Source organism: Mustela nivalis, assembly GCF_964662115.1.
Source record: "Mustela nivalis genome assembly, chromosome: 14".
In the NCBI taxonomy this organism is placed as follows: domain Eukaryota; kingdom Metazoa; phylum Chordata; class Mammalia; order Carnivora; family Mustelidae; genus Mustela; species Mustela nivalis.
In genome coordinates this window covers 39,355,560-39,370,249 of record NC_139033.1, presented here as the reverse complement: position 1 = coordinate 39,370,249, position 14,690 = coordinate 39,355,560, and the positions used below count along the sequence as shown (strand labels likewise).

Here is a 14,690-nt window from a genome sequence, read left to right as displayed (position 1 = left end):
TTAACACATACCTTAAATAAAATAGCTGCTTGGAGAGATGTGCTAGTCGAATTTAACTAGTTAGGGGATTGACTTCTGTACGTGCTTTCTGTAGTATAACGTCTCAGCTTACTGGTCCGTTTATTGTTTCCACAAATATTTACTGAGGACCTACTATGTGCTGAGTGATCTCCAAGGCTACTGTATCAAAGTAGAGAGAACTTGCTGGGGAAAAGGTCCTGCAAAGAGGAAGAGATGGGGCACAGAATAGAAGCAGGGGTGGTGTTTTATGGAGTCACCCCTAGACAGTTTGCTTCTTTGAAAGCAAGATTCCAGAAGTCTTTTACGTTTTTTATTCTCGTGCTTATTTTAGTTTTTAGTTCTAGTTTAGGTTTTAGAACTGAATGTGCCATTAAACGCAGAGTTTTTAGGCCTTTAACAAACACTTTCAGCAAATGGTAAGGAAAGACCTCAAACTTAAAAAAAAAAAAATCCCCTACTTCTTTATTCGTGTTTCCTTTACATTTTAAACGTAAAATAAATAGGTAGCAAAAGCAAAATAGACAGATACAGTCCATATAGTATAGGTGCACATTAGGTTTCCTTTAAAAAGCCCTCCAGCTTTAACATTTTCAAGAACACCCTTTACTTAACAGACAAGATTATCTGTAATCCTTTTTGGGATCAGCAGCGGGGGTCTGGAAATGTTAGCAGATCTGTTTACTCTTAATCACTTTTGCCAAACCCCAAGCCTTTGCCCTGGGTGCTTAACAAGCTGGGGTCCCCGAGAGCCCTTGGGGAGACCCTCTGGAGGCATCACAAGATGCAGGGAAGCTCTTCAGGGTTCCCGGGCTTGTAAAGGGGCGCAGGCACTAGGACCGCCCCGACGCCACTAGGCAGCCGCGCTTCACAGCGTGTCAGCGGGACTGAACCGCCTTTGCTGTTACACAAGAGAGCCGACAGCAGCAGTAGCAGCTCAGCATCCTTCCCCCTTCTGGCCTGTTGGAAGGTATTTACTTGCTATTTATCATTCAGATTTTGTAGACCGTCAGTGTGCCTTTAGTGTTCACCTAGTCTGATGCTCTAGCAGGCTGTCCAGCACTCGTCAGGTTACTATATGATTTTATGTTAATTTCCACAGCTGATGGAAGCAACAGTGCCATAAAGAAATGGGCTAGATATTTCCAGAGGCTGAAATCTGGAGACATTTGGAGGTGTAAGTACATTGGTCACAGATCTCTAACGCCCTGGCTGTGTTGGTTGTACCTCTTGACCTTCTTCCTCACGGAAAGAGCCCATGTAAAATGCCATCTGCATATTTCATTCATGAAGGAAAAACACCAAGACGGTGACAGAAACCACTAATGATGGCCCTGCAGCTCCACTTTGGAGTGGCTGTGGTTCCCCCTCCCAGCCTGTGGGTTTGCAAGAGCAGAAGCTGGATTTGCAACAGAGTTTGGATGGGAAAGAGATTTTGCTCAGGGCTGCAGAAGGCTTGCTGGCTTTCTGCTTTCTGTTTTCAAAGCTCAAAGATTGTCCTTTCTAATCACTGCCGTGGTGCAGTGTAGGAGTCTTTTTATGCTTTATTTCTGCATTCCAAATACTCCTCATAGATGTAGGCTGCCAGAAAGCTGTTACACCATTCTGCACCTCTCAGTATAAAGCCATTGAGGAGAAACTGAGTTTGCTTTTTCTTGGACCATACTCCACTCAATACTACAATTAGTAGATGACACACAGAAACATTAAAAAAAAATAGCTATCTAAGATTCCCTTTCCTGTTCAAAAATACATCTGGTTATGTGTGATAAGGGAGTACTTTGCTACTAGGAAACCCAAATGAATATCACTCTACAGAGAAAATTGGACATTCTCTTTAAGTATCTTACAAACAGTTGAAGATGCTTTTGTAGGGCGTTGATGCCAATTTCATGCATTAAAAGCTCTTTGGAAACTTTAAAGCCTTGTCAAATTGATGTTAGATTATTACCCTAGAAATCAGATCAAATGTCTTATTCCAAAATGAAACAGGTAAACGTATTTATGAATGAATAAAATGTTGAGTCATATTAATGGTTAATTCATGGGAAATTTTAAGATGAACTGTGGTATTAAATTTATTTCAGGAAAGAAAATATCCAACTGAGTCTCACAGCAAGGCATCAATACTGAAAAGGTGACTTTAATGAAAAGCATTTTTGAGTTAAAATGCATTTAATAGTTCAAAAATTATATCCTTTAAATACTTATATTTGAAACATTGAGTACCATAAATGAGGCTTAAAATTGTTGAAGTATTAAGCTTTTGAAAATACACCTATAATTCTCCTAAAACTCTTTATTTGGTACAAAAAGAGAGGTACAGAGCTTCTGAGGGAGGCAGGGAGGGAGTCTTATTTTATTGTTCTGTACTTCTTTCTATTTGAACATTCTGATTGAATGTTTACTATATAAATATGCTACCTGTATATTTTTTTAATGTAACAGAAATTACAAGTGCTTGTAACAATTAATTTGCAATATCCTTAAATGCAAATGACTATAATCATATAAAAGGAACATGTTAATATTGCTCTATAATATTTCTTTAAGCAGGAAAAATCTTTTGAAAACAATGCATTACTTCTAGACAAAGTTAGGGAAATCAGACTGGGGGTGGTAATAGGCTTTCGGTATTTTGTGAAGCAAAGGAAATTTTTTACATTTATTTTTAGTTGGTATAACAAAATACTATATAACTCCATGAGCTTTGTGTTAATAAATTTTCTTCTTTTTCCCTTTTAAAATAAAAAAAAAATGTTTCTATATTCTCGGTCTGGAAAGATGACTCAGTTTTTTCAAATTAGAACTTAGTTTTAAAAATTCTTGCCCAACATGTGATTTGCAGCCCTAAACTTTAGTTTTATGTCATATATGTTATTCGTGCCTTATCATAAATAATCTAAAAATAATTTAATTATATGTTGGGTCTAAAGATTCATTGAATTCAGTAATGATAGGGGGGAAAAAGTAGAGAATAGAGATCTTATTCAGAATTTGATACTCTTTGCAGAACATGAATTTTGTTTCTGAATTTAAGTCCTGAAATTAAGTCCACCCGCCAGACCCGACGTTAGGCAAGGGCTCAGTGCTCAGTGGAAGTACAGACTTGCTGGCAAACAAGTGGGGCTTAAGCTTCAGAATAAAATGCAAAAGCTAAAACTAATTTGTTAAAGTGTGAAAGTAGTGATTATCTGGTGATGTTTATCCCAGAGGATAATCTCTTTAGGCCTTGAGGAGTCTGGCTTCCCAGGAGAGCCACATGAATATCAACATTATCTAGATTTACTAGATAATAGTGGGGTAGTGAGGTAGATATTTCTAAAAGATTACTTTCAACGTACAAATTTTTCTTGAAAAGAGGCTCAGCAAATAACAAATCTGGATACACTGATTTTACCCTCCGCAGTGCTTTTTTTCCTAAAGGACATAATAGATTCTGAAACAGGGATTCTCATGCCAAGTGGGTACTAGTAAGACATTTAAGAAAGAAATGAAAAAAATGGGCTTTTATATGATTAAACTACCCAGAAGGAGCTAATGTAATAGGAGAAGAATGTCAGCGAAACTTGTGTCATTTCAGTTTACATTGATTTTAGTCTTCTGCATGGAGTAAGAAAAGATGTCTCCTGGTAGAAGCCACAGAAAATGCAAAACATTAGTTGAGGGTTGACTTCTAATGGTCAGCCCTGCTGGAAACGTTGAGTGTTGAAGGGATAAAGAAACAAAAGGGATAAAGAAAGAAGCTCTGAGAGATGATTACAATGTTAACATGAATGTTTACAAACCTGTTGACCACACATACAAGCCACAGTGACTAGGAATTATATGGAGAATTTCCTTGACGATTTTACTTGAATTTCTCTATTTGCGTCTCTAATTGTGATGTTTTTTTTCTTGTTAAATGAAAGAGTTAGAAGAAATGAAACAAGAGCGTGTTAGTAGCATGTGGGGTCCACCTCACAGACGCCTGTGTGAACCAGGACGGAGGGGACATATTTTGTGGGAGTTTGGCAAAAGGGAGAAGCTACTATCCATAGAGTTTTGGGAATAAACTTTTCTCAAAAGCAAAGGTTTTGTTTCCAAATTGATTTTACTTATAAAGAACTAAGTTTGTAGGTACAGCAGGAAGCTTTCAAGGAAATGAGAGTTAGCCTTTAGGTGTAAAAGACCAATTAGCAAAGTGAAAGGTATACCATGGATTGCTGATAAGCAGTTTTATCCAAAGCATTGTTTCAATTATCCCTCCCAGTTCATGCACTTGTAACTGAAGGGGATGTAGGACACCACTCATACACTCTTGCTTCCTTCCTTATGTCTTTTATTTAATACAGAAGAAGTTAAAACTTCTTCTTAAGGAAACTTGGGAAATATTAATCATGCTTCCGTACATGTTTAAGTAACAAATGAGCTTTGCTATTCCCCTAAATATACTGTAATAATTACAGTTTACATTTTAGAATCAGTATAAGATCTTATGGACACAGCATTTAATATTTTTGGATTATATTTATTTATTAGATATTTGTCAATTTCTCACCACGTGCTGGGTATAAGGTCAGACCTGTAAATAAGATATGTCCCACCATTCACAGGCTTCGTCATCCTGTGGAGAGAAATCAGCCAAAAAACCCAAATATTATAAACCAAATACATTATTATTAAAATTCTTTTAAAATTATTATAACCTCTGAAAAAGTAAACCAGAATATATCTAATAGGCACTAACTTGAAAATCAGAAGAGAGTATTATGATAAAGAAAGACTTGGTGGTTTTTTTAAGATGTGGTTGTCTGGAAAACTCCCTGAAAAATTGGTAGATCATCAGGGATCTGAGTGAAAGAGACAGCCAAGCAATGAGCAGAAAGAGGGCAGACTTCATGCTGCAATTTAAATAGATTCTAGGTCACTCTGTAAGTCTTGAAAACTTGAGCATTTTACCCCCTTGATAAAACTTCATAGAGTTTTCAGAAAAATAAGATAACATATGTTAAGAGTCCATGACAATATCTGGGGCAAAGTGAATTTCCATTATGACTTCTAAAGTGTCATTACAACTTTATGAATTCACTCCTTTAAATACCTAGTCAAATAAACAAGTACTGGACCATTTGATCACTCCTGTGTCCCTTTCCTTAGAGTTTTGTGGTGATTCTATTTACACAGTGGAGGGAGGCAAGATGGTCACTCCCATGGACAGCAGAAAGAGAGAACCTTATTCCTGAATCTTTGAAAGAAACCAAGTCTCAATTAGGAGCTTTGTGAGCTGCAGTTGTGGTACATTTGTGATTGTCTCCTCAGAAACCTCCAACATAGTGGTTAATGGGGATTAATTAAGGTGCTTTTCCTCCCAGGGAATGCTGGAGGGATAGGACCACCTCCAAGAAGGTTGGCCTGGGTCCCCTGGCAGGACTGTGCTTGCTGGGCATGGTCTTTAAACACAACTTCTTAAGAAGTTCAGTGGATAAACATAGCACTTGACAGTGAACGGCACAGGGCGCAGGCTCAAGTTCAAGAAGTGAGTTCATGGATGAAGAAGGTGGTTTATTACTACTTGGAGGAACTCACGTCTGAACACTTCGGAGTTTTGTCATCTCATCAGTGCACAGCTAGAAAATATATACTTGCACACAACCACACGTATTCCATATATATATCCGTACTAGAACACTGATACGTATTTGTATGTTGCAGTATATATACATTATGTGGAGAATTGCTGTGTGGTGATTTTTAAGTATTTCCTCCCCTATTGCTATTGACGATACAACTAGGTAGAGTGGCAAAATTGTTCAACAATATTTTCACTGAGTCCTTTCAAAGAAAAACATTACTCCTGGGTGTTATCAGCTAGACGTAGGTGAAGCTACTTTATCAGACAGAATCCAAAATAGAAAACTAAACTAAAGGAGAAGGCTGAAAGAGGCTCACACTGAAAAGAAGCATTGTTAGGGGGGGAAGTTCCCTGACATATCAAGATTGGATGCGGCAGCTACAGACAAATTGGCCGGACCAGAAAAAAGCAAAGGCCCTTTCTGAGGGTGAAAAGAAGTCCAGAAGGTCAGGAAAGGAAGTAGAATTCAAGTTCACGAGATCTTGCACTGCTAATGTTTAAATCTGTCTGTAGCTCTGTCACGCTCTATTTGTGTGTCCCTGAAAACATAACTTTAACTATTTTGGTCTTAGTTTCTTTATGGCAATCTCTTGAATTTTAGTAGTGAATGAATATCATTAAATGAGGGAAGAGGGTAATACATAAATATCTAATAGGCAGATAATTACTAAATTACATTTTAAAGCAGAAAACATAATTAAGGGGCACCTGGATAGCCCGGTTGGTTAAGCGTCCGACTCATGATTTGGCTCAGGTCATGATCTCATGGTTGTGAGATTGAGTCCCTGGCTGGGCTCTGTGCTGGGCATGGAGCCTGCTTAGGATTCTTCCTCTTCCTCTCCCTCTGCCACTTGCCCATTTGTAACTCTTAAAAAAAAAAAAAAAAAGCCATAATTAAGATTTAAAAGTTTTTTTTTTTTTTTAAAGATTTAATTAATTTATTTGACAGGAGAGACACAGTGAGAGAGGGAACATAAGCAGGGGGAGTGGGAGAGGGAGAAGCAGGCTCCCTGCTCCGCAGGATACTTGGCTGGATCCCAGGACTCCGGGATCATGACCTGAGCCAAAGGCAGACGCCTAATGACCGAGCGACCCAGGTGTCCCTAAAAGGGCTGTTAAATAGATGATTAAACCTACAATTCACCAATAAGATATATCTATCCTGAGCCTGTAAGCAACTAATAACATAACCTAAAATAATTTAAACAAAGTATATGAAGCAGAGAAATGGATGAATCCACAGTCACAGTGAGATTGTACTAAAATTCACTCAGAAACTGGGTGAAAATTAGTGAGGATAGAGAATTTGAGCAATACAATTTATAATCTAATGGGCATATTTGGAAACTGCGACCAATAAAGTTATTCTTTCTAAGCATACTTAAAAAGTCTTTTTAAAAATATTTTATTTATTTATTTGACACAGAGAGAGACAGAAAACACAAGCAGGGAGAGCAGGAAGCAGAGGGAGAAGCAGGCTCCCCACTGAGCAGGGAGCCTTCTGCAGGGCTCTATCCCAGGACTCTGAAATGATGACCTGAGCCAAAGGCAGACGCTTACCCAACTGAGCCACCCAGGCGTCCCCATAAACAGTCTTTTTAATGCATAAAATTTACTAACAAAATACAAAGCAAGTATCAACAAATGACAAAGATCAGTTAATGTCCTTTGTCACAGTTAATGTCATTTGATCACAATTTAGTGAATGTTTTTGTATCAGAAACTTACACAGTTCAAGCTAACCATATCCTATATAAAAGGTAATATAATCTGACTTGAAAATGTAGAAAATAATGTCTAGGATTAAAATAAGCTATTAAATCACATTTGACTCCATTAAAAAATTTCACTTTTATCCATGCATCTCATTGAGATTATTTCTAATGAGGCACATTTTTCAATTTTTCCCCCAGGGTATTATGTAGGGGCTTAGATAAAAGTGCTCTGAACTGAACACTCTTGAAATGTTCCCAACCAGCCACTTCTGCATGATGACCAAAAACGTGACTGGTTTATAAGAAATCCATGATTCTGATTCTAAGACCAAATTTCAACTGGGCCCACTCCGTAACGATCATGTCCTGTTGGTAAATCCTTGTTTTCAAGGTTAGAATTAACTTCTGACTGGATTTTGGATGGTCTATATTGCAATATCCTGTATTTTCTTAATGCAGAAATTATTCCAATCACTGTAAACAAATACCAACCAAGTCCATTCTTAATGGAATCCCAAAATGATTTATCTGGGTTGTGAATATTGTAGGTGTTATACTTTTATCAATGTTGTTTTTATTATTATTATTTTAATTATTATTATAATTTAATTATTAATTATTATCTTTCCTTTCACCACTTTTATAAACTATTTTTTAAAAGCCTTAACACATAGAAATTTTTCATGACAGACCACAATGCCCTTTTGGAAAAATTTTAGTTATCTGCAAGTTTCCATTCATTTAAGCTCAAACTGGATCAGAATTCATTTGACTGGAAGCAATCTCATTCTTGATCTCCTAAAGCACTTTTATTTGACTGCTGTGATTCAGGGACCCCTTACACTTTGCTTTCTATGATGTGTGCATTTGCCTCACCTCTTTGACGATGTTTTAATCACCTTCGTATGTCCCTAGGGGCTCAATAAATATTTTAATGAATCAAAAAAATTTCCATTTGAGATCTATACCTACTTTGCTCTCAGTATGAGAAGGGCATGAGACTTTCTCTCTGAGGATTGCATATGCTCTCTGAAAAAGAATGACCCTATTTCAAGCCCTGACAAGAAAAAAACTCTAGGAAAGCTATAAATCTTGTATCATTCTCTGTGTATGTCAAAAGTTATCTATCTTACCAACAAATGGCTCAATTAAAGAGCAGTTGCTCCTGGCAAAGTGATCTCTTGAATGGTGCTTTTTCATTCTGAATGGATCCCTTTGTTACTGCAATAAAAAGGCTTCATGTACTCCAAGTCCGTTTGAGTCCTTTTCAGAATGTTAAAATTTCTTTCTGTCAATAATATTCTGCCTCTATTAAGGTATTAAAACATTCAGTTTTAGAATAATTAAAGTAAAGCTTGGAAGGGACTTTTGAAACCTCCCTTTTAGAGGTGAAGATCCTGAAGGTCCCAGTGGTCAGGTCATGTTGTACCGGATATGAGAGGAGAATCTTGTCTTAGGATTTTCACCTTGGCTTTATTATATTAGCATATAGTTTGTAAAGTGCAGTTTCAAAATGTAAAATCAAAGCTCTTAGGCATGTAGAAAATGAACATGTGTAAAGGAATATAATTCATTAATTAATGAAGGATTATCAGTCAGATGTAATGAGCAGTTTGAAAAACACCTAAGCAACTATATAGGTTCCTATATATGCATGTGGGCAAGTTTAAAAAGAAGCGTTAGGATAAGATGGTGAATTTTTTTTTTTGAAGATTAATCTTTGCGGTTATCTGATCCATCAGGCAAAAATTATTCGCATTTCTACAGGACAAAAGCCTACAAATTAACAAGTCACTTCACTGCATCTGGGACTTTTAATCAATAATAAACAATGAGATGAACTAAATATCTTCTTTTAGATAATCCTAGGGGTTGTCTTTGTCCCCATGTGTTATGGAAAGTACTTTCTGCGCCTCTTTGTGCCTTATTTCTGCAGTCTAGATCAGGGTTTGACCAGCCAACCTGTGTGCCAAATCCAGTCCATTGCCTGGTCTGTAAGGGAAGTCTTACCCAAGCACAGCTTTGGTTAATTAACCAAATAGACTTCCTGGAGTTTGCTCTGTGAATCTAGGGTCTTACAGTATTACTAATCACTAAGACCACAAAATTAACATCTGTCTGGAAATTCTAATAGTCTTGAGCCAGACTTTTAAATTCTCTTTTAGTACCTCTTCTAAGTCTGGGAAACCAACCCCCAAACAGCTCTCTCCACTAGCTTTCACCTGCTGTTCCTATAAGTTTAGATGAAATCTTCCCTTCTAGAGCGTCCTCTAATTTTTTCTGGTCCTTAGCCTTTTGGAAGTAACCTTTTTATTACCTGAAAGGCAGGGACTTAGGTACTAGACCAGCTTCCTAAAATGGTTTCATGGCCATCCAGTCCACATGTGTTCCTCAAAGATGAGCCGCCGTATATGATTTAATAAGAATCCTTCTCAGATATGGCACACTAAGCGTAGACTTTGTTGCAATATTGATTTGTGCAGTTATTTTCTGGTAAAAATGGGGACACATTGGCATTGATCCTATGCAAATAACCTATTGCCATGGAAAGTAAAGAGATGCAGTAAAAATATTTGCTTCTGAATTCCTAGTGGGTCAGTGGGAATCAGATACCATTTAGAACATCAATTTAATAATCTTCTAAGATTAGGATTAGGGATAGTTTAAGAAAGAGAAAGGGTTTCCTTACACATTTATAAAAAAAAAAGTAGGAAGTTAAAATAATGCCAACCATATTCCCAAAAAATAATCACAATTAAATATTCCTCATGAGCTCATTTGGTTCTGGTGATACGCCCTCTTGGCCCTGGGCCAGCAGTCTGCTTTCATGTAATATGTCTGTTTCTGGACTAGGAAGAATCCAGCAAATCCTAACTTCCTGCACTGGTATGACCTAAAAGTTGTCCAGGCTGTGTGAATTTAGAAGCTATCCTTGGGAGTCTGTCTATTCTTTGAAGAGTCTATCCTTGGTGCTGTCTTTTTGACAAGGCTCTCAGACTGTACTTTTTTGTTGAAAACACCAATTTTAGCCTACAGCTTATAGCAGAGCTCTGAGGCAGCTGTTGATGAAACTGACTGTGGTTAATTTATAACAATAACCAATGATGTCAGAATTGAGGGGAGTAAAGTTTTCTAGTAGGTTCTCATAATGGTTTGACCAGTGTTTTCCCTGAGGGTAAGAACATATTATGGAAGGCACTGAAGAATCTCCAGGGCTTTCCCCCCAAAGCTTCTAATTTCTGAAGTATTTATATTAATTATCTTTTACTTATGCAGATTAGCCTAAGGAAGTCTGAGCCTGTCTCCTGACTTTATAATTTTTCCCTGTAGCTCTTCCAATAGTATTGAGCTAATGAGTAACTGTGGAGAGCTGAACAAACCTAATTGTTTCTTTCTCTCTCTCTCTCTTTTTTACTTTTATAAAGTAAAATAACAAATCTTTGTGATTTCTTAAATTTCTGAAAAATCTCAAAAATAAATTTAGGAGTTAATTTTAAGGGCCATTGGGGGTCACCTCCCAAACTGCTGAATTCTAATTTACCAGTCATGGCTCTGGCAAATATAAAACGCACATCTGTAAACAATGTCACATAACTTATGAGTGAATAAGAGAACTAGATGTTATGACTGCTGCTGAGAAAATACAAGACATATGTATATATAGGCAATTTAACAAAGATGTGGTAGGATAACTCTACTGAGTCAGATTTAAAAACTTGCTAAAATCTAACAGACCATAAATATTTGGAGTTGTCTCACTGGGCAAAAAGTGTTTGCATATTTAGTAGAAAAATTCAACAAATCAATAAGTAATTTTACTAAGTCTTAAATTAAAAACAAAAAGTGAGACAAACTAAGTAGTATATTCTTCTGGACTTGTGCTGCCTGGTGAGGTAGCCACCAGTTTTTTAAATGTGGCTGTTTGAATTTCAATTTTAATTAATTAAAATGAAATATAACAAAAACTTTCCAGTCTCTCAGCCACACTGTCCACATTCTACATGCTCAGTGACTACACTTGCCTCATGGCTACCATATTGGGCAACACTGCCATTTTTACAAAAAGTTCTAGACATCCTACCTACAGAATCCTCAGGTGGGCATTGATCCTGGAGAATATTAAAGGTGTGTTGCCCACATTTTTGCCTTATGTCCAAGGGTTGGAGAATTTTTTTTAATGGTGATAGAATTTAAAACCATCTAAAAGTTAAAATTTGATAGTAAATGCCTACAATTTGAGTAAACTTTACGTGTATCATGATCATGCCTGAATGGAAAGTTATACAAGTAAACCAAATGATGCATGATCTATTTTGGTATTACGATTTTTAAAAAGGCTTTAGAGCAAATAGTTTTTTTAAAAAGTTTAATACTACCAAAATACATCATGCATCATTTAGTTTACCCGAGGCAATTCAAGCAACTCTCTAAAAAACCATCGAAGTTGGGATATGTGAATGGTTCTGGTGAAACAGAGCAGGGTCAAAAAAGAAAAGATGTGAGTCATGGCAACCATGGTATCTGAGGAGATCTTTTGCTTCACACAGAATTTCATTTTTTCATGCTCAATTATGGTAAAGCAGAATTGCACATATTGCTGTTAAAGTAACTTCCACATTAAACAGAATCTATGTTTTACAATAACACTCAACAGTGCAGTAAGAAAATAGAACATGTATGAAATAGGATGCTATTTAAAATTGGAAAATTAATTTTTTAATAGAGAACTATTTTACCTTGGATTTCTCATTAACACAATGAAGGGATTTTATTCCCTGGATTTTATGAGTTTGTGAATTTCATCATTTATTAAACAAATATGTATGAGGTGCCTGTTATGCAAACAGGATAGAAACAGTGTCCACCCATATGGACCGGGCAGACTGATAAGGAAGACAGAAAATAAACATAACTAATTAATTACACCTGTTATAAGTTTTGTGAAAAAGTACGTATGTTGGGAGTCCTTTACTAGTCTGTTGGGATGTGGGCTGACTGTATTTGGGGTGGGATAGAGTCAGGAGAGTCATGTCCAAGAAATCAGCATTTAAACAAGGATCTAGAAGATAAGTAGAGATTTTCTAGATAAGGGAGGTTTGTCAAGGGAGTGGGGTGGAAAGCTTCAGAAAGGAAAGGGCATGTAGGAGGTCTTGACAAAGGAGGCAGCATGAATGTTGACGCATGAAGCTTAGACTTAAAAGAATTGTGTTTTACTGCTATTATTTCTTTTTGTGGCAACAAAGAAAGAGGGCACAGATTACTTTCATATATCGAACCGCAATCAAGGAATTATGTAAGTAGACATAAGCCTAGGGCCCTACTCCTCATTTAAAATTACCAAACGTATCTCCCTCTGTGGGAGAAAGTCTCATATAGTTACCTTGATTTCCACTAAGATCTGAAATGGATGAGTTAAGCTTCTTTTTTTTAACGATTTATTTTCTTATTTAGAAAGTATGTGTGCTGAGAGCTGCGGCGGGGAGGGGCAGAGGGAGAGGGAGAGAGACTCTCAAGCAGACTCCCCACTCAACATGGAGCTCTATGTAGGACTCGATCTCATAACTCTGAGCTCATGACCTGAGCCAAAATCAAGAGATGATCACTCAACCAACAGCTACCCAGGTGCCCTCAAATCTTATGTTCGAATGTTGTATGGTATATCATCTTGGCATCATCTTTCTTCCTTTCCACATACCTCTCATGATATATCTGTCCTGTCATACATACATTTGTTGTGCTATATTTGACATCTTTTCTAGAATGTGAGCCCATAATAACCTCTGTGTTTCTTGCACTTAACATAAACTTGCAAGAAGAGCTGTTCCATAAATGTTCATTGAGAAACTAAGCAAATGGATAAATGAATGGTCCTAGAATTAGGAATGTACCAAGAGAAAAAAAAAGACCTTAAATTACCTGACTGAATCTCTTAAATGATTCTTTTTTCATTTTATATGGAAGTAACTTGATATTATCTAAGTTATTTGACTAAATAATATCGATAAGTCAAGAAATTTTCAAAGGTAAGAACATCCATATTATCAAGGAGATGTTCAACTTTTATTGAATGCCTCCTCTATACAAATCAGCCATTTAAAAAGAGAGATGATACAGTTTTCGCCTTCTAGGAATTTGAAATAAAGTTGAAAAACAAGAATGTGTGCTTAAAAATGCAATGACTAGTATAGAAAATATGTACTAAACACCAAAGGAATACAATAAAAAGTGGCAAATACTAGAGTTGGAAAAACAAACCATAAGGGTATTCCAAAATCCTGGTCATACCATAGGCCACAAATGAGGGAAGATTTCCATGTAATACCAGACCCCTTTAATTGTTCTTAGATGACCAAACATTGACTTATAATTTTGTCCTTTTGCGTATATTTCTATCATTTTATAGCTGGCTGCCTTTGAGGTCATTACTTCTATTTTCTATATAAGAACAGCTGGAAAGAAAAGAATGAAATTAATATTTGTTGATCACCTACCATATCCCAGACACTGAGGACAGATTTTACATAATGTATTTGTACCTTAAATGCTTTTATAGAACATAAACATGTTCAAAAGGTTTTTAAAAATTTAATCTGCATCTTTTACTATTTGTGGAACAGATACTTTTTCATAAAACAACTTTGCTGTGCTATATTCTGCACATGACAAGCTGTATATTTCTTCTCGAAACATGGGCACAATCAAGTTGGAGAATATTATCACCCCCAAAAGACTCCTGTTGTCCTTTCGCAGTGAACCCTGGCCTTCGGCTGCCAGTAGTGTACCATTTGTCACCATAAATTCCGTTGCCTTATCTGGCATGACATGGAAATGAAACCATATAGTATGTTCATTTTGTGTCTGACTCCTTTCACTCAGTACAAGGTTTCTGTCCTTGCATATATCAGCAGTTCCAGATTTTTTTTTAAATTTCTGAGTAATATTCTATCTCATGTATAGTTTATTGAATATTATATCTCATGTTTATTGACTATTATATCTCATGTATAGTTTATTTACTCATTCTCCTTTTGAAGGACATTTAAGGTGGTTTTCCATTTTTTTGGCTACTAGGAATAAAATTGCTCTGAACCTTTGTTTTCTTTTAAAGATTTTATTTATTTATTTGAGGCAGACAGTACAAGTGGGTTGGGGTCAGAGGGAGAATCACACTCCCCACAGAATAGGGAGTTTGATGAGGGGCTAGATCCTGGGACTCTGGGATTTCTGACCTGAGCCAAAGGCAGCAGCTTAACTGACTGAGCCACCCAGGTGCCCCGCTATAAACCTTGATTTCAAGTCTTTGTGTAGAAGTAGGTTTTTACTTCTCTTGGTGAGTACCTCAG

General features: G+C 36.7%; 1 protein-coding gene across 6 annotated transcripts in view; it reads left to right on the top strand.

Annotated features, from left to right (window-relative positions):
* RAB27B (RAB27B, member RAS oncogene family) overlaps positions 1-14,690 on the top strand; it is a 206,502-nt gene that overhangs the window by 56,406 nt on the left and 135,406 nt on the right. For 2 of the 6 annotated variants that reach the window (XM_082699656.1, XM_082699653.1), the window contains exons 1-2: positions 935-988; positions 1,121-1,195. The exons of 1 other annotated variant lie outside the window; for it this stretch is intronic. The gene's annotated coding sequence lies outside the window, so the exon portion shown is untranslated. Of the gene's footprint in view, positions 1-912; positions 989-1,120; positions 1,196-14,690 lie in introns of those variants that run through there. 3 more of the 6 variants (XM_082699658.1, XM_082699655.1, XM_082699660.1) reach the window with 3 other exon arrangements.